This window comes from Pogoniulus pusillus, chromosome 3, assembly GCF_015220805.1.
Source record: "Pogoniulus pusillus isolate bPogPus1 chromosome 3, bPogPus1.pri, whole genome shotgun sequence".
Taxonomy (NCBI): domain Eukaryota; kingdom Metazoa; phylum Chordata; class Aves; order Piciformes; family Lybiidae; genus Pogoniulus; species Pogoniulus pusillus.
The window spans coordinates 3,568,204-3,587,500 of NC_087266.1; the positions used below are offsets into that span (position 1 = coordinate 3,568,204).

Genomic DNA, 19,297 nt, shown 5'->3' on the forward strand with positions numbered 1-19,297 from the left:
AAGACAGTCCAGGGACAAGATTTGAGACTGCAACATTTTGTGTGAGATCCTGGGTAAATGTGTTACCCTCATCCAGCTCCATCTTTCCATTTGTAAAGACAAGATGAAATAGTCCTGTCTGGACCATACTCCATGGTGTAGATTGATTTTTAGAGAGAGAAGAGAAGGGAAAAAAAAAGGTGACTCATAAAAGATACTGATGACAAAGTCCTCACTTGCTGAATATCTATTTACAACTCCAGCAGGTAGCCCTCAGCTCACTGCTAGCCATCTCTGGGCTCTTTGCAATAGTGCTGCTATAGTAGATCCCAAAGCCTTGCACTGCTCTGCTACTTGCTAGCCACTGACTGATGCATCCTTAACAGACATTAACAACCTACAAGTACAAGCTGTAACAGACAAATCTGAGGATAGCAAACTGATTAAGCTAATTGGAGCTGATCTACCCATCAGTGTAATTGGCTAGGATTTTAACTTTAAAGAGAGGAGCTTTAAGCAGGCATCTTAAAAGTCTAGATTACCTTGCAATCATAATTAGTGGGAATGCTTAAAAGACAATAAAATCCAGCTTTGGTCTGACTTGAATACTGTGAAGCTTGATAATCCGGTAGGAAGGAGTAATTAATACACACTCTAAGGAGCAAAGTTGAGTCAGTGAAGATGACTGTGCTGCCTGGTATCCACTTAGTTTTAAATCCCTACTTAGAATCATGGAGAAGGGTGACAAAGCTGGTGAAAGACCTGGAACACAAACCCTGTGAGGAGAGGCTGAGGGAGCTGAGGTTGTTTAGCCTGGAGAAGAGGAGGCTCAGGGCAGACCTCATTGCTGTCTACAACTACCTGAAGGGAAGCTGTAGCCAGGTGGGGGCTGGCCTCTTCTTCCAGACAACCAGCAAAAGTACAAGGGGACACAGTCTCAAGTTGTGCCAGAGAAGCATAGGCTGGATGTTAGGAGGAAGTTGTTGGCAGAGTGATTGGCATTGGAATGGGCTGCCCAGGGAGGTGGTGGAGTTGCCATCCCTGGAGGTGTTGCAGCCAAGCCTGGCTGGGGCACTTAGTGCCATGGTCTGGTTGATTGGCCAGGGCTGGGTGCTAGGTTGGAGTGGATGATCTTGGAGGTCCCTTCCAAGCTGGTTGATTCTATGACAGACTTATAGAGTCAGTCAGGGTTGGAAGGGACCACAAGGATCAGCCAGTTCCAACACTCCTGCCATGGACAGGGGCACCCTAGCCTACCTAGATCAGGCTGCCCACAGCCTCAGCCAGCCTGGCCTTAAACACCTCCAAGGCTGAGTCCTCAACCACCTCCCTGGGCAACCCATTCCAGCCTCTCACCACTCTCATGCTGAAGAACTTCCTTCTCACATCCAGTCTGAACCTCCCCACCTCCAGCTTTGCTCCATTCTCCCTAGTCCTGTCACTCTTTGATAGCCTAAAATGTCCCTCTCCATCTTTTTTGTAGGCCCCTTCTTATTATTTATTCTTTAAGCTCTTGATTTGGTTTCATTGTTTGGTTTTTTTTGAGCTGTTGGGTGGGGTTTTTTTGTTTGATTGTTTTGTTTTGATTTTGTTTTTGTTGGGGTTTTTTTCCCCCTGTTTTTCTGTTGTTTGGATATTTTACACTTGCCTTACTTTCTACTTGTGCTTTTAATACACTTTTGACAAAGTAGTTCATGCACTTCATCTAGCCAGCACAGATGGCTGCCATGACTGTGAATCTAATGCTTTTATACTTCAAGAAATCATAGAATCATAGAATCAGCCAGGTTGGAAGAGATCTCCAAGATCATGCAGTCAACTAGACCATGGCACTTATCTGTGGCTATGAACTACCTCATCTGCAGAGAACACTAACCTGGAATCTTCCCCACTTGGAAACTTTGACCCATTAGCCAAACAAGCAGGTCCTTTGCTTACTCCCTGAAATGGTGGCCAAGGTGTACATGACATGTACCAGTTGTGCTAGTTTGAAGCAGGCTAGAATGTTTTGGTGAGAAGAACTAGATTACAGGCTGTGAAAGACAAACAAGGGTGATGTCTACTTCCCTCATAGGCTTGCTGAGATGTATAAGAGTAAGAATCAAAACATAGATAAGGCACAACTACTTCTCCTGCTGGGGAGCTCTGAGCTGCATCTCTCTAACCTCACTCTCCATTTTGGACTAATCCATTTTGCTTCCTAACCCCCTGGCCAAACCTCCATTCTTCCTTGGGACTGGGGTAAGGTTAAGAGGGGTAGGGGGAAGGTGAAGGGGTGGTTGGGAGCCCCTGCTGGGGACTCAGGTTTCTGGGAGGGGAGTTGTGTTTCTGTATTACCTTTTACCTTGTCTATTTCTGTCTATAACTGTATATACTGTAACTATCTGCTTGTATATTGTGCTAGCTGTAAATATAAGCTTCATTCAATTTCCAGAGCTGGCTGAGTCTAGTCTGGGTGATTTCCAAAGTGGGGGGGGGGGCAGGGAACACCCAAACCATCACACCAGAATACAAACTCAATGGGTTAATTGACTGAAAAACATTTGAAAAAGGTCATTTTTAGTGATGCATCAAAGCAAACCCTCACAAAACTGAAGAAAATAGAGCTCTTAACTAAAGAGACTTATTTAGTACTCTTGCACTTCAGTAAATTAACCACTCTATTGCAGCCTATGGAGTGGTCTTCAAGTGGGCAAACACCTGGCCTGCATACTTAGAAGGTATACCTAACTGTATTTAGCTGCAGCCTATGGAGTAGTCTTCAAGTGGGCAAACACCTGGCCTGCACACTTAGAAGGTATACCTAACTGTATTTAGCTGTCTCTAAACCCAAGCACTCTCCTTTTTCCTTCTTACAGAGCTAATTACTGAAACAACCTACATGCCTATCTTAATTCATCTAATGCCAGACTCACCACGTTAGGGAACAAGCTTGTGCTGACAATAAAACTTAATGAAAACTGAAATGCAGCAAGACTTAGGCTAGAGAGCTGGGCAGGGAGACATTCAATGAAATTCAGAAAGGGCAAGGATAGAGTCTTGCACCTGGGAAAGAACAACCCCAGGGATCAGCTGGGGCCTGGCCTGTTGGAAGGCAGGTGCAATTCAAGAGAGATGTTGAGGTGCTGGAAGGTGTCCAGAGAAGGGTGACAAAGCTGGTGAGGGGCCTGGAGCACAAACTCTTTGAGGAGAGGCTGAGGGAGCTGGGGGTGTGCAGCCTGCAGCAGAGGAGGCTCACGGGGGACCTAGTTGCTGTCTACAACTACCTGAAGGGAGATTGTAGCCAGGTGGGGTTGGTCTCTTCTGCCAGACAACCAGCAACAGAACAAGGGGACACAGTCTCAAGTTGTGCTGGGGAAGGTCTAGGCTGGATGTTGAGAGGAAGTTGTTGGCAGAGAGAGTGATTGGCATTGGAATGGGCTGCCCAGGGAGGTGGTGGAGGCACCGTCCCTGCAGGTGTTCAAGAAGAGCCTGGATGAGGCACTTAGTGTCATGGTCTGGTTGACTGGCTAGGGCTGGGTGCTAGGTTGGCCTGGATAAGCTTGGAGGTCTCTTCCAACCTGGTTGATTCTATGATTCTATGAATCTGGGGTCCTAGTCAATGGGAGGTTGACCATGAGCCAACAATGTGCTCTTGTGGCCAAAAAGGCCAATGTCATTCAGGGATATATTAGAAGGGCTGTGGTTAGTAGGTCAAGAGAGGTTCTCCTCCCCTTCTACTCTGCCCAACTGAGGCTGCATCTGGAATACTGTGTCCATTTCTGGGCCCCTTGGTTCAAGAAGGACCTCAGGGAACTGCTTGAAAAAGGCCAACACAGAGCCACAAAGTTAATCAAGGGAGTGGAATGTCTTCCTTACCAGGAGAAACTGAGGGAGCTGGGGTTCTTTAGCTTGGAGAGGAGGAGACTGAGGGGTGACCTCATTCATATTTAGAACTATGTAAAATGTGACTGCCAAGAGGCTGGAGCCAGGCTCGGCTTGGTGATGCCCAACAACAGGACAAGAGGCACTGGGTGGAAGTTGAGACATAGGAAGTTCCATGGAAACATGAAGAAAGAGATTTTCCACTGTGAGGGTGATGGAACACTGGAACAGGCTGCCCAGGGGAGTTGTGGAGTCTCCTTCTCTGGTGATATTTGAGACATGCCTGCATGCATTCCTGAGTGATCTGGTATAGGTGATCCTGCTCTGCAGGGGAGATGGACTGCATGATCTTCCAAGGTCCCTTCCAGCCCCTGACATTCTGTGATTCTGTGGTTTGATTTATTCTGATTCTTACTATTACATATCTAAATCGTGTGTTTGGTACAGTCTCTTATTTTACATCTTTAGAGAAATGTCAAAGATGGAGAAAAATCTGCTACCTGGGCAGTGTCTTCTGCTGAGACACGTGATGAAATGTCTGAGAGGCTTGAAGGAAAATAGTATCCCCAGGCAACCAAACCTATTAACCTGGCTAAATCCAAAACCCTCAGCATTATCAATTCATACATTTGTGTAATGGCAGAGAGTTATTCAAAAGGAAAATCATGTGCTGATCTACAACATAATTATAACCACTAAGCTTGAGAGAAAACCACGCAGAAATATCAGCATGGCTACCCTGAATTAGGCATCTGAAGATAATTAAGCCAAAAATAGTATTTACAGATTGCTGAACATCCTCTCAGATGATGTGAATATGTATAGATGGTGGAAGCATAATAAAGAAAGGAGAGATGTAGCCAGATTTTTCAGGAATGGAAACACAGCTAAAGTAGGTGAGAAACTAAGCCATTGTAACTGTATAGAATCATAGAATCAGTCAGGGATGGAAGGGGCCACAAAGATCATGCAGTTCCAACCCCACCTGCCATGGGCAGGGACACTCTACCCTAGATCAGGCTGCCCACAGCCCCATCCAGCCTGGCCTTAAGCACCTCCAGCCATGGGGCCTCAACCACCTCCCTGGGCAACCCATTCCATGCTGTCACCATTCTCATGCTCAAGAACTTCCTCCTCATATCCAGTCAGAACCTACCCATCTCCGGCTCTGCTCCACTCCCCCTAGTCCTGTCACTCCCTGATATCCTGAAAAGTCCCTCCCCAACTCTTTTGTAGGCCCCCTTCAGATACTGGAAGGCCACAAGAAGGTCACCTCAGAGCATCCTCTTCTCCAGGCTGAACAGCCCCAACTCATGTACTATACAGGGGAGGTCCAAGCTGGATGTTAGGAGGAAGTTGTTGTCAGAGAGAGTGATTGGCATTGGAATGGGCTGCCCAGGGAGGTGGTGGAGTCGCCGTCGCTGGAGGTGTTGAAGCAAAGCCTGGATGAGACACTTAGTGCCATGGTCTGGTTGACTGGACAGGACTGGGTGCTAGGTTGGCCTGGATGATCTTGGAGGTCTCTTCCAACCTGGTTGATTCTATGATTCTATTCTATGATTTTAGCTATGGTGTCATTAAGTAGTGCAGAGACTACAGAGCTACTATGTTTTACCGCTGGTGAAATCTACTCTGTGTCCTGTCCTCAGCATCCTTCTGTATTGCTGCTCCACATCCCTGTTCACTACAGGCAGAGATGTGGTTGCACTTATTAGCTAAAGGTGGTGCAGAGATGCTCCAACCAGCTCTGTTAACTCCATGAAAAAGAACAAGTGTGTCAAAGCAACACTGACTTAATAGTCTGTCCCAGTACCAAAGCTGTCCTGAGTTACAAACTCTGTTGTATTACATATTCAAGGTGGAGACCACTATTTTTTACACACTGTGACAGTAAGAAAGATTATCATGAAGTTGTGGTATGAATATTATATAATATAAATATGATATAAATATGAAATTTAGATAATCACTAACCTGGCAACTGTACTCATGTTTATTGCATTAGTTGGATATGGACAACCCTATTTTTCCTTTCCTGTGTGCTTTCAGCATTGATTATATGTAATAGGTAGAGTAAGCACCTTAGGCATAGACCTCCACATCTGCTCTAATGACTTCCATAAACCATCTCATACAAGTGATGTGCATGGAGTCCTTCAGCAAGTCGGTATCAGATGTCAGGTGGTTTTTTGGGTAACTGTTTCCACATTTAACCCACTAGATCACAATGACCTCAGACAGGTCATTTAATCTCTCTTTCTATTTCATGTTCACACATTAATGGACCTGAATGAAACTGCAGTGAAAGAGAAAATAGTTTGCTATTATTCTGAAATATTCCTGCATTAAAAACATTTAACATAATGATGCCATAAAAGAACTGATGTAGGACTGCCATGAAGCTGGAACACAGATTTTTGTGATCAAATTGCCTATATTACTTAGATGATACCTTGAGGGTGCTTCCTGTTTATGAGGTGATAACCATTTCCTAAGCTATATAACTCCCAGGTTTATTATGCAAGGACACAAATATTCCAGCATAACAGCAAGAGCACTTAAGGCATTACATAAAAAATTGGTCCTTCTTTTTGTAGTCAGTTGTACCCTTCTTGATTCCCACACCACTGCCACAGACAATGTCTCCCTGTTATGCACAAGTTAGAGAACACAAAAAGGGACAGATTCTTACTTTGTGTATGATCCAAGAGGTCCAAGTTTCAGAAATGGAAGTTTTGCTGGCGGAAGAAAGCCTGTGGGAAAAAAAAAAACATCTATTACTGAACAGAGAAATGTACAAATTCTGGAATTAAAGGGCCTGATCCTTTAGCACTGTGAGGGAGATTTTCAAAACCAGCTTTTACATAGCAGAAGTATGGGCACAGGCCAAGGGCAGGGTGCTGCACTTTGGCCACAACAACCCCATGCAGCGCTACAGGCTGGGGACAGTGGCTGGAGAGCAGCCAGGCAGAGAGGGACCTGGGGGTACTGGTCGACAGCTGACTAAACATGAGCCAGCAGTGTGCCCAGGTAGCCAAGAAAGCCAATGGCATCCTGGCCTGGATCAGGAATAGTGTGACCAGCAGGACCAGGGCAGTCCTTCTGCCCCTGTACTCAGTACTGCTCAGGCCACCCCTTGAGTACTGTGTCAAGTTCTGGGTTCCTCAATTTAAGAAAGATGTTGAGGTGCTGGAATGTGTCCAGAGAAGGGCACCAAGGCTGTGAGCATAAATTAACACAGGAGGTTTCAATTAAACTTACAAAAAAGCTTTTCTTTGGGTGTGATAGCAGCACACTGGACCAGGATGTCTAAAGGGGTTGTGGAGTCTCCTCTGAAGAGTTTCAAAACCTTCCTGGACTCTTTCTCATGCAACATGATTTACCAGAGGAGTTGTTCCATATGATTTCTGGAGGTCCCTTCCAACCCTTAATGTTCTGTGATTCTATGACCACTGCATGTCTTCTGTGCTCTGCCATTCTACCCACAGAAAGGTCTGGACAGGAGACTTTCATCCTTTCTTTTGTGAAGGGATGGATGTCAAATGCCATTCATGTTTTGAAGGCTCTGCTGTAGTTGTCTCACAGACAAACACAACACAAGATACAAAGCCCAGCTGCAGCCTGTCAGTTCATAGAATCATAGAATGGTTTAGGTTGGAAGGGACCTCAAGGATCATCCAGCTCCAGCCCCCCACCATAGACAGGGACACCTCCCCCTAGAACAGGTTGCTCAAGGCCTCAACCAACCTGCCCTTGAACACCTCCAGGAAGGAAGCAGCCACAGCCTCCCTGGGCAACCCATTGCAGTGTGTCACCACCCTCACTATAAAGAACTTCCTCCTAACATCTAGTTTGAATCTCCCCTCTGCCAGTTCAAACCCATTACCCCCCATCCTGTCATTACAAGACCTTGTCAATAGTCCCTCCCCAGCCCTTTAGACCTTGTAACTAGTCCCTCCCCAGTTCACTTTAGTCCTTAGTATCAAGAACTTAGTAGGGTTTATTTTTTGTGTCTAGTACCATGTATTCACCCTTTTGCTGTGCCTGTATTTCAGGGAAACAAAAACCAAACAAAACCATATCTCCCTCCTTCACCTCAGTATAAATTTCAGTCTTTTGAGCTATTTCAGTAAAGGAAGTTTTCATTTTTCCCCCCTTTCCTTCTTTCTTACCATATCTCCCTCCTTCACCTCAGTATAAATTTCAGTCTTTTGAGCTATTTCAGTAAAGGAAGTTTTCATTTTTCCCCCCTTTCCTTCTTTCTTTGAGAATGCAGAAATTAAAGGTTACTCCTCCCATCTTTTTAAGTCGCAGGACATGAAAATTTAGGGCACATATTTGTTCTCATGGTAGACTTGCTTCTCAGCATGCAGTAATATGAAAACGAACACTCATTTGATTATAAATTCACTCAAAGGAATTGCTGAAAGAATTCCCCACAGCCAGTGTCTGGAAAGCTCAAGCTGTCTTAAATTGAAACCTAAATCATTCTCTGTTAACAATAGTTTTCCCTTAAGAAATACACCTGCCAGGTTAGCCTGCATGTGGGGGATGAGACCTGAAGACTGCAGGCAATAAAGTCACACTCAGATGCATTGGCTGCTCTGCTCTTTCACTTCCTAAATAGACTGCCAAGACACTTCAGCATCAGACACAGGATCTGAGTCTAAGTCAAGCAGGTAAAATTTCAATTTCAGCTGTCAGTGCTGATAGAGAAAACCAGCAAAAAAGGCATAAAAGGTATTGCATTAGAACAGGAACTTGCCCTAATAAACTGTGAACTTATCCCAGGGACCATCTGGTTTATGTTTCAGCTTTTATTTTTTTGCTCTTTATTTTGGCAAAGCTGAAAGAAACAGGAGTGTTTCCAAATTTCCTATCATGAACTTTGATATTATATGCTAAGTAAAAAATATGAAAGAGGCAGTTTAAAACCAGAAGGGTTCTTTGTGCTACAGGACAGCCTGTGTTCCGTGTCATTAGCTTTGAGTATCATTATACTGCGATGAGTAAGGGTGAAATTTAATTCAGTTCCAGCACCCTGTCTGCAAATATTGTTGCAGAGAAGCCTGGTGCTGTTCAGGCAGACTGCTGCCTGGTTTGGAGAGCTGGGCTGATGAAGAAAATAGAAAGAATTGAAGGAACCTTCATAGAGAAGGAAATAATCATTGTGCTGGTGTTTCAAGATGTAAGCTCATCTGGACAAGATCATAGAGTAGGAGTTAAGCAATCCATAAGAAATAGGAGGAATTATCTGATATGAGTTGCTGCATAACTTTTAAGGTGCAACAAATCTAATCACAGACTGGTTTAGGTTGGAAGGGACCTTAAGGATCATCTAGTTCCAACCCATAGGCAGGGACACCTCCCACTAGAGCAGGTTGCTCAAGGACTCATCCAACCTGGCCTTGAACACCTCCAGGGAGGGAGCAGCCACAACTTCCCTGGGCAACCTGTGCCAGTGTCTCACCACCCTCACTGCAAAGAACTTCTTCTTAACATCTAGTCTAAATCTCCTCTCTTCAAATTTAAACCCATTACTCCTTACCCTGTCATTAAAAGACCTTGTAAATGAAATCATAAACTCATAGAATAAACCAGTTTGGAAGAGAACTCCAGGATCATGCAGTACAACCTAGCACCCAGCCCTAGCCAGTCAACCAGACCATGGCACTAAGTGCCTCGTCGAGGCTTTGCTTGAACACCTCCAGGGATGGCAACTCCACCACCTCCCTGGGCAGCCCATTCCAATGCCAATCACTCTCTCTGCTACTCTCTGCTGGGGGTGTGCAGCCTGCAGAAGAGGAGGCCCGGGGCAGAGCTCATTGCTGTCTACAACTACCTGAAGGGAGGCTGTAGCCAGGTGAGGTTGGTCTCTTCTCCAAGGCAAGCAGCAACAGAATGAGGGGACACAGTCTCAAGTTGTGCTGGGGAAGGTCTAGGCTGGATGTTAGGAGGGAGTTGTTGGCAGAGAGAGTGATTGGCATTGGAATGGGCTGCCCAGGGAGGTGGTGGAGTCACCATCCCTGGAGGTGTTGAAGCCAAGCCTGGCTGAGGCACTTAGTGCCATGGTCTGATTGATTGGCCAGGGCTGGGTGCTAGGTTGGACTGGATGATCTTTGGAGGTCTTTTCCAACCTGGTTGATTCTATTCTATTCTAATATCAAGGAAAAAAAAATATATAGCTACAATAGCAAGCACTCTAGAGGCACACAAAGGAAACATGAGTGCAGTTTGCTCCAGAAAAGGCAGGTCAGGGGAAACAATAAAAGTATACAAAATAAGTAGTCATTTAAAGAGATTGCACAAGGCTTCTTTCCATGTGCAGGACTGGCAAGGAAATGCTAGGTGAAGACCCACTGACACTTGCCAGAGCACTCAAGTCCCCTTCTGACTTGCATACAGAGAGCACTATAATTAGAAGTTATTTTTTCCTAACCTCTTCATTTGGTTCAGGAGGCTGAGACCCTTCTGACAATTGGCATCATCAAAACTGAATGTAGAGTTGTTTGGCAGCTCTTTCATTTGCCTAGGTACAAGTCAGAGGCACAATGACCACAGAGTCCCAGCTCTGCCTCTGCACCATGGGAGATTTCAGTTTCTTGAGAACTCCTACCCAAGGGCCAGCTGTGCCAGCAGAGCACTGGTGTAGTTACTGGAAACATCAGCCTTTTTTCCCTGATGAAGCATATGGAGTGGTGGTTTTGTAGGGACATGTAGACATACTTTTTGTTAGTTTGATGCCTACACATTAGAAGTTCTTCCTATTTACTGTGGAGATCTAGAAGATGGAGATGTGAATCTGATAGAGATGTCCTATATAGCCAGGAAAGAGATGGTGATCAATGGTGCTGGGTCCAGCTGGAGAGCTGTGGAGTTCCCCAGGGATCAGTGCTGGCTCGGGTGCTGTTCAGCATCTTCATCAATGACACTGATGAGGGGACAGAGTCTGCTCAGCAAGTTTGCTGAGGACACCAAGCTGGGAGGCTTGGCTGATACAGCTGCAGGCTGTGCTGCTATCCAATGAGACCTGGACAGACTCAGAGCTGGGCACAGAGGAACCAGATGAAGTTCAGTAAGGACAAGTGCAGAGTCCTGCACCCGGGGAGGAATGATAAACTCCACCAGTACAGGCTGGGAGGTGACTCCTGGAGAGCAGCCCTGTGGAGAGGGAGCTGGGGGGCCTGGTGGCTAACAAGTTACCCATGGCACAGCAGTGTGCCCTTGTGGGCAAGAAGGCCAATGGGATCCTGGGGTATATTAGGAAGAGTGTGTCCAGCAGATCATGAGAGATTCTCCTCTTCCTCTGCTCTGCCCTGATGAGACCTCATCTTGAGTGTTGTGTTCAGTTTTGGGCTCCTCAGTTTAAGAGGGACAAGGATCTGCTGGAGAAGGTCCAGTGGAGGGCTATGAGAATGATGAGGGGACTGGAGGGCACTGCCTGATGAGGAGAGGCTGAGTGACCTGGGGCTGTTTAGTCTGGAGAAGAGAAGACTGAAAGGGGATTTGATAAGTCTTTATAAATATCTGAGGGCTGGTCAAGAGTGAGGGGAGAGAGGATCTGCTCACTTGCTCCCTGGGATAGGACAAGGAGCAATGGATGAAAGCTGCAGAACAAGAGGTTCTACCTCAACACAAGGAGGAACTTCTTTACTGTAAGGGTCCCAGAGCACTGGATCAGGCTCCCCAGAGAGGCTGTGGAGCCTTCTTTAGAGATTTTCAAGGCTCATCTGGATATGTTCCTCTTTGACCAGAGCTAGATTACGGTCCTGCTCTGGGGGGTGGGTGGAGGGTGGGGGTGGACTTGATGATCTCTTTGGATCCCTTCCAACCCCTGACATCCTGTGATCCTGTATCGACTGAGAGTGCCTAAATGAAGATCACTGAGGAAAAGCCTCTTTCTTTTCTTTCTCTTTACTGTACATGGAGCCAAGGTGACCACATTACAGAGCTCTACAATGCCACTGGATACATTCCAAATCAACTATTTTTGAAAGTAGGACTCTGGGTTTCTTTTTCTCACTCATAAAAGCCTTAGGAATATAATTCTGGGACTACTTCAGCTATTTTATTTTCTTTCTAATAAGTTCCATTTTCTGAAGTGTACTTTCAAATCAATTTCTTTCATTAGTCCTTTAAAGTAAATATAGTATTTGTGGAAAGCAATTATTCATTGTTGGTAGAACACATGTAAATGATCATTCTTTTGTGTAACTTAGATTTTAAATTATTTGGTAACTGAGGGAATGCACAACATTACTGCCTAATGACATTAAGAAAGAGAGGCTTCTGCTTCAAGAGACAAAAGCGTAGGCAGTTATAGTCAAGGCAGCAGAGAAGATGACTGTCATCTCCCAAAACAGAGTCCAAGGAAGACTCTGCTTACAATCATAGAATCAACCAGATTGGAAGAGACCTCCAAGATCATCCAGTCCAACCTAGCACCCAGCCCTAGCCAGACAAATAGACCATGGCACTAAGTGCCTTATCCAGGCTTTGCTTGAAGACCTCCAGGCACGATGACTCCACCACCTCCCTGGGCAGCCCATTCCAATGCCAATCACTCTCTCTGGCAACAACTTCCTCCTAACATCCAGCCTATACTTCCTCTGCCACAACTTGAGACTGTGTCCCCTTGTTCTGTTGGTGATTGCCTGGGAGAAGAGGACACCCCCACCTGGCTACAGCCTCCCTGCAGGTAGTTGTAGACAGCAATGAGGTCACCCCTGAGCCTCCTCTAGGCTGCACACCCCCAGCTCCCTCAGCCTCTCCTCACAGGGCTGTGCTCCAGGCCCCTCACCAGCTTTGTTGCCCTTCTCTGGACACCTTCCAGCACCTCAGCATCTCTCTTGAATTGAGGAGCCCAGAACTGGACACAACACTCAAGGTGTGGCCTGACCAGTGCTGAGCATAGGGGCAGAAGAACCTCCCTTGTCCTGCTGCCCACACTGCTCCTGAGCCAGCCCAGGATGCCATTGGCTCTCTTGGCCACCTGGGCACACTGCTGCCTCATCTGCAGCTACTCTCTACCAGTACCCCCAGGTCCCTTTCTTCCTGGCTGCTCTCAGCCACTCAGTCCCCAGCCTGTAGTGCTGCTTGGGGTTGTTGTGGCCAAAGTGCAGAACCCTGCACTTGGCCTTGTTAAATCTCACCCCATTGGCCTCTGCCCACCCATCCACCTGATTAGTATTAAGGCTTATCATCTTTGTGTAGTTCTCAAAATCGACATGGTGAGCTTGGCCATTTTTCTATGATCATCTCTAGTGCAGCAGCAGAGCACAGATCAGTGTGAAGACCATTTCCAGAGTTGCTAAGAGTAAACTGGATGATTTTCATAACTGGGGGGAGAGAGCACCCAAACCATCACAATTTGCAATACATTGAGCAGGCATGTAAACAAATCTTCCTTTTGACATCACTCAGTATATCTCATTGAGATATTATTAATCATTCTGAAACTTTGTTTAGAAAGAGAAACAAATGACCCACGGAAGTGCCCACACTGACTGCAACCAAGCTGCTTTCCCGACATGGTTCAAAGGCAGAAATAAGGGGAAGCCTCTCATGTGATACACACAAAACAAACTGTGCTTGTCTTTGCCTGGAAGCTACAAAAGCAATTGCAGGCACTAGGCTTTTTTTTTTTCACAGTCCAGAAGCCACAGTAGGTAGGAACAGCTTACTTTTATTGAGGAAACCAGGCAGCTTTATAGGATTGCTCTCATAAATAAGGTAAACAAATGGGTGGCATTTTCATGGCTTTCTGACAAGGAATAGTAAGTAAATAATAAATATTTCTTTTACCAAACTGCATTTATTTTTAGGATTTTAATCATTTCATTTTTATTTTTGGTTCTTGAAACAGAAAGGTTTTCAATTAATCACAAAATGCTTTGCCAGAAGCGGTGCTAAAGGCTGATTCCTTCCTTAGAGCTGTTCAAATGGAAGAAAAACCCAAACATGTTTCAGTGATTTAGAATCATAGAATCAGTCAGGGTTGGAAGGGACCACAAGGATCATCTAGTTCCAACCCACCCTGCCATGGGCACAGACACCCTACCCTAGAGCAGGCTGCACACAGCCTCAGCCAGCCTGGCCTTAAACACCTCCAGGGATGAGGCCTCAACCACCTCCCTGGGCAACCCAGTCCAGCCTCTCACCACTCTCCTGCTCAACAACTTCCTCCTCGTGTCCACTCTGACTCTCCTCACATCCAGCTTTGCTCCATCCCCCCCAGTCCTGTCACTTCCTGATAAACTAAAAAGTTCCTCCCCAGCTTTTTTGTAGCCCCCTTCAGATGCTGGAATGCCACAGGAAGGTCACCTGGGAACCTCCTCTGCTCCAGCCTGCACAGCCCCAACTCTTTCAGTCTGTGCTCACAGCAGAGCTGCTGCAGCCTCTGAGCAGCCTCCTGGCCCTGCTCTGGACATGCTCCAGCACATCCACATCCTTCTTGTAATAAGAGCTCCAGAACTGGATGCAGACTTTTTTTTAGTTATTGACTTACTCCTTTGTGTTTTAATGAATTGCATGAGCAAAATTAGCATGTTCCTTTCAAATTTTAATTAAAATTAAATATATCTATAGAAATATATATAAAATATAAAAGATATTTACAAATATATATATATAGTAAAACACATCACAAGATCCTTGTAGAAGCCAGAAACCCAAAGGTTTTTTCTGTTTCTGTCCCATCAAAGATGAAACAAGAAGCTGTGTAGAAGTGAGCAATTAGCAGTCTATTCTGGTCAGTGGAATCTAATGGAATGAATGATTTTTTAACATATGGTTTCCTTGCAATGGAAGTTCGTGCTTTAAAATGTAATGATAAAAACACATAGAATTGTAGAATCAATCAGGTTGGAAGAGACCTCCAAGATCATCCAGTCCAATGTAGCAACTAGCCCTAGACAAACAACTAGACCCTGGCACTAAATTGCATTAATCTTTCCTCAGTGAAGAATCTATCCATAAAGAGATGGAGTGCCTGTTCAGATAAATCCAAGAGCTTTGAGTGTCAGAAGAAAAAAACTCCTCCAAACCAATCCTTACCCTACTATATCAAAATGGTGTTACTCAGTCCATGAAAGAAAACCTGTCTGAATTTCCTCCTCTACTGTTGAGGTCAGAATCTCCAGGCAACTCTACCACAGCGTCAATAAACCAGACAGATGAAAATATGATTGTATTTTATGTCATAGAATCAGAGAATCAACCAGGTTGGAAGAGACCTCAGTATCATCCAGCCCAACCTAGCACCCAGCCTTAGCCAATCAACCAGACCATGGCACTAAGTGCCTCATCCAGGCTTTGCTTCAACACCTCCAGGCACAGAGACTCCACCACCTCCCTGGGCAGCCCATTCCAATGCCAATCACTCTCTCTGCCAACAACTTCCTCCTAAAATCCAGCCTAGACCTTCCGTGGCACAACTTGAGACTGTGTCCCTTTGTTGTGTTGCTGGTTGCCTGGGAGAAGAGACCAACCCCCACCTGGCTACAGTCTCCTTTCAGGGCAGGCTATACTCATCCTATGCCACTGGCTAGCAGAGCTCTTGAGATGCTTAGCTAACAGAGCTAAGCACCTTCATGGTGGTAAGACTGGCACCACTCCAGCTCCGCTACCCACGCTCTCAGTTTTAATGTGTTCAGAATTCTGTGCCATGTGTCCAGTGCATCCCAGAGTTCTGAACCAAGAAAAACTAAACTCCTCCTTTATTTTGCAATGTGTTCCATCCCATCCTTCCTTACTGCTCATGCACATACCTGCAAGCCCTGCTTCCCCTGGACCTTATCTCCAGTAACCTAGTGATTATCGGCTTGTTGCAACTTCTGATCATACATGAACCAACCCTTCCTCTTACAGTATGACAGGTAACTCAAAGCAATGAAGTTGTGAGATAAAAACACCACCAAGGAAGTCCTATATTTCACCAATGTCATAAACTTTTGAAAGAAGCAAAGATTGTTGATATTGTTCCTGCATATCTGCCATTAGTATATCATATCACTGATCAATCTTTTATTTCCTCTGAGCCTTTTCTGGACTGCTTCGTTTTCAGATCAGGTATTTTTCTTGAGGCCATTGAACTCACATTCCTGTTTGTCTTGTTTGGAAAACATTTTCTCTCCCAATTGCTTTAAGATGACATTTGTTTCAGAATATATTATCTAAATAGGAACATTTATGGATAGTCATTTGATAGAATGCTGTGCGATGCCACTAATAAGAGCAACAGGGAGAAGTGACTGCTAACAGCTTATGCACCAGAAGGAAACATCATGAAGTATAGCACAAATTATTGGACAAAATAGAGGAATTCAGAAATTCTACAACTAGAGCTGGTCAAGACAAAATTCTTTCACAGTCTCAAGTTGTGCCAGGGTAGGTATAGGCTGGATATTAGGAAGAAGTTCTTCACAGAGAGAGTGATGGGCATTGGAATGGGCTGCCCAGGGAGGTGGTGGAGGCACCGTCCCTGGGGGTCTTCAAGAAAAGACTGGATGAGGCACTTGGTGCCATGGTCTAGTTGACTGGTTAGGGCTGGATGATGGGTTGGACTGGATGATCTTGGAGGTCACTTCCAACCTGGTTGATTCTAAGATTCTTTCCAGAAGATCCCACCCTTCTCTCTAAGATATTACAACAGACCTATGAGTCTTATGCTGGTTTTGGCTGGGTTAAAGTTAATTATCTTCATGGCCACTAAACATCAGGAGCAACCTTGCCTGCCTCTCATAGTGGCTGGAGATGAAAGCTTTCAAAAGTGTCTAAGGAAAGCAAACATACCCAAAAAAAAATTAAATAAAACTAAAAACCATTGTGAAATATTTTAAAGATAATCATGAATGAGAATAGGTAATTTTAATTAATTCACATATATTAAAGGATGATCAGATAGGAATTTCAGCCTGAATTTTATCTCAGCAGCTGCAGGTCTTTCTAAGGAAAAGGCTGGACTGCATTTTTAATTCATAGCTATAAGTCTGGGTGTGTGGCTAGGGTTACAAATTCCTCTTTCTCTTTTGCTGTCACAGAAGCCTAAAGGCAAAAATAAATGACATAACATTTATGCCCTTGTTCAGGTGATGGCTATTATCACTGATTCCCAGTTTTCCTGATGTATTGTTGCCTTACTAAGTATTACTTGGAAAAAAATATTGCTGTCTACAACTACCTGAAGGGAGGCTGTAGCCAGATGGGGGTTGGTCTCTTCTGCCAGGCAACCAGCAACACAACAAAGGGACACAGTCTCAAGTTGTGCCAGGGGAGGTCTAGGCTGGATGTTAGGAGGAAGCTGTTGTCAAAGAGAGTGATTGGCATTGGAATGGGCTGCCCAGGGAGGTGGTGGAGGCACCGTCCTTGGGGGTCTTCAAGAAAGGACTGGATGAGGCACTTAGTGCCATGGTCTAGTTGATTGGATAGGGCTGGGTGCTAGGTTGGACTGGATGATCTTGGAGGTCTCTTCCAACCTGGTTGATTCTATGATTCTATGGTCCAGTTGATTGTATAAGGGTGAGTGATAGGTTGGACTGGATGATCTTGGAGGTCTCTTGCAACCTGGTTGATTCTATTCTATTCTTAACTGATCTCAGTGCTTCCTGATTCTACAGTGTGGTTGTCTGAAAAACAGACCATAGAAATTTATGGACTAATCTGAGACTAGCAATATCACTGTCTTCTCTGCTGTTGTTCCTCTCTCCTTTCATTTCTTCTCTCATTTCCTCTTTCCTCCTTTATGTTACCCCCATGATTTCCTCTCACTCTATCTACTTATTTCATTCCTCCTGTCAAACATTGCACCAAATAAAAATCATCAGCACATCAGTAAGAAATGATGACTTCTGAGTGTTAAGTGCCCAACAGAATTAGCACATGTAGGAGAATACAGGGTCAAGGGAAAGCACAGATGCTGGGGCCATAGCTCTTGGCTGCTGGTAAACCCTGGATGACAGCACTGCAGCCATGCCATTGATTTCCCTTTGAAACCATCAGAGCTGGAATATTTTCATTTATCTTTTTTTAAAGTTTTGATTTGGCTTTTTTTTTTCTAACTTATTGAAAGCTGTTTATGTCCCTTGGGACAGTTTAAAAGCTCTGAGAATGCTAATAGCTAACCTACATAATCTGCAGTTTGATCTCATGTCCAACTCACTTAAATTTCTGTGACCATGCTGATGAAATTATGCACATCAAAATAGGGAAAGAATTAGAGCTCTGGTGAGATCAGTGTCTCTAACCACTAACACATCCCTGGGCAAATAACTTTCTGCTGGAGGTAAGACAAATTTTTGGCCAGGCATGCTTAGGAGAACCAAACTAAACTGTCTTTTCTTCCATCATATGACCTTCTGAATAGAAGATTATCTCAGAAATAAGAAGGAAGTGATGATCCAATCCTCTGTTAGTCCAGAACAGAGCTGTGTTAATGTGTCTGAGTCTTGCAAGAACAATGGAACAATATTGTCTCAAGAAAACAGATAGGTTAGTACACAGGTATAGAATCACAGAATCAGCCAGGTTGGAAGAGACCTCCAAGCTCATCCAGTCCAACCTAGCACCCAGCCTTAGCCAATCAACCAGACCATGGCACTAAGTGCCTCAGCCAGGCTTGGCTTCAACACCTTCTCCCTGGGCAGCCCATTCCAATGCCAATCACTCTCTCTGGCAACAGCTTCCTCCTAACATCCAGCCTAGACCTCCCCTGGCACAACTTGAGACTGTGTCCCCTTGTTCTGTTGCTGCTTGCCTGGCAGAAGAGCCCAACCCCACCTGGCTACAGCCTCCCTTCAGGTAGTTGTAGACAGCAATGAGCTCTGCCCTGAGCCTCCTCTTCTCCAGGCTGCACACCCCCAGCTCCCTCAGCCTCTCCTCACAAGGCTGTGCTCCAGGCCCCTCACAGCTGTCACCCTTCTCTGGACACCTTCCAGTACCTCAATATCTCTCTTGAATTGAGGAGCCCAGAACTGGACACAGGACTCAAGGTGTGGTCTGAACAGTGCTGAGTACAGAGCAAGAATAACCTCCCTTGACCTACTGGCCACACTCTTCCTGAGCCAGCCCAGGATGCCATTGGCTCTGCTGCCCACCTGGGCACTGCTGCCTCATCTTCAGCTACTCTCTACCAGCACCCCCAGCTCCCTCTCTGCCTGGCTGCTCTCAGCCACTCTGTCCCCTGCCTGTAGCACTGCTTGGGGTTATTGTGGCCAAAGTGTGGCCTTCTTCAATCTCATCCCATTGGCCTCTGCCTACCCATCCTGCCTGGCAAGATCTCTCTGCAGGGCTCTCCTACCCTCCAACAGATCAAGACCTGCTCCTAGCAGGTAGGATAATAGCTCCACAGAAAGTTTTTTTAGAAAATTAAAGAAAAAGACAAGAATCATATTCTGCCTCATCTTCACCTTCCCAAACTACTCACAGTATCATCTGCTTATATCTCATCTCTCCTTTT

At 45.3% G+C, this 19,297-nt stretch overlaps 1 long non-coding RNA gene across 1 annotated transcript in view; it reads right to left on the reverse strand.

The window, feature by feature from the left end:
- The window catches only part of LOC135173414 (uncharacterized), a 205,708-nt gene that overhangs the window by 59,947 nt on the left and 126,464 nt on the right, over window positions 1-19,297 (reverse strand). The window contains exon 3 of the long non-coding RNA XR_010301305.1: window positions 6,536-6,596. This is a non-coding gene — a long non-coding RNA (uncharacterized LOC135173414). The remainder of the gene's footprint in view (window positions 1-6,535; window positions 6,597-19,297) is intronic.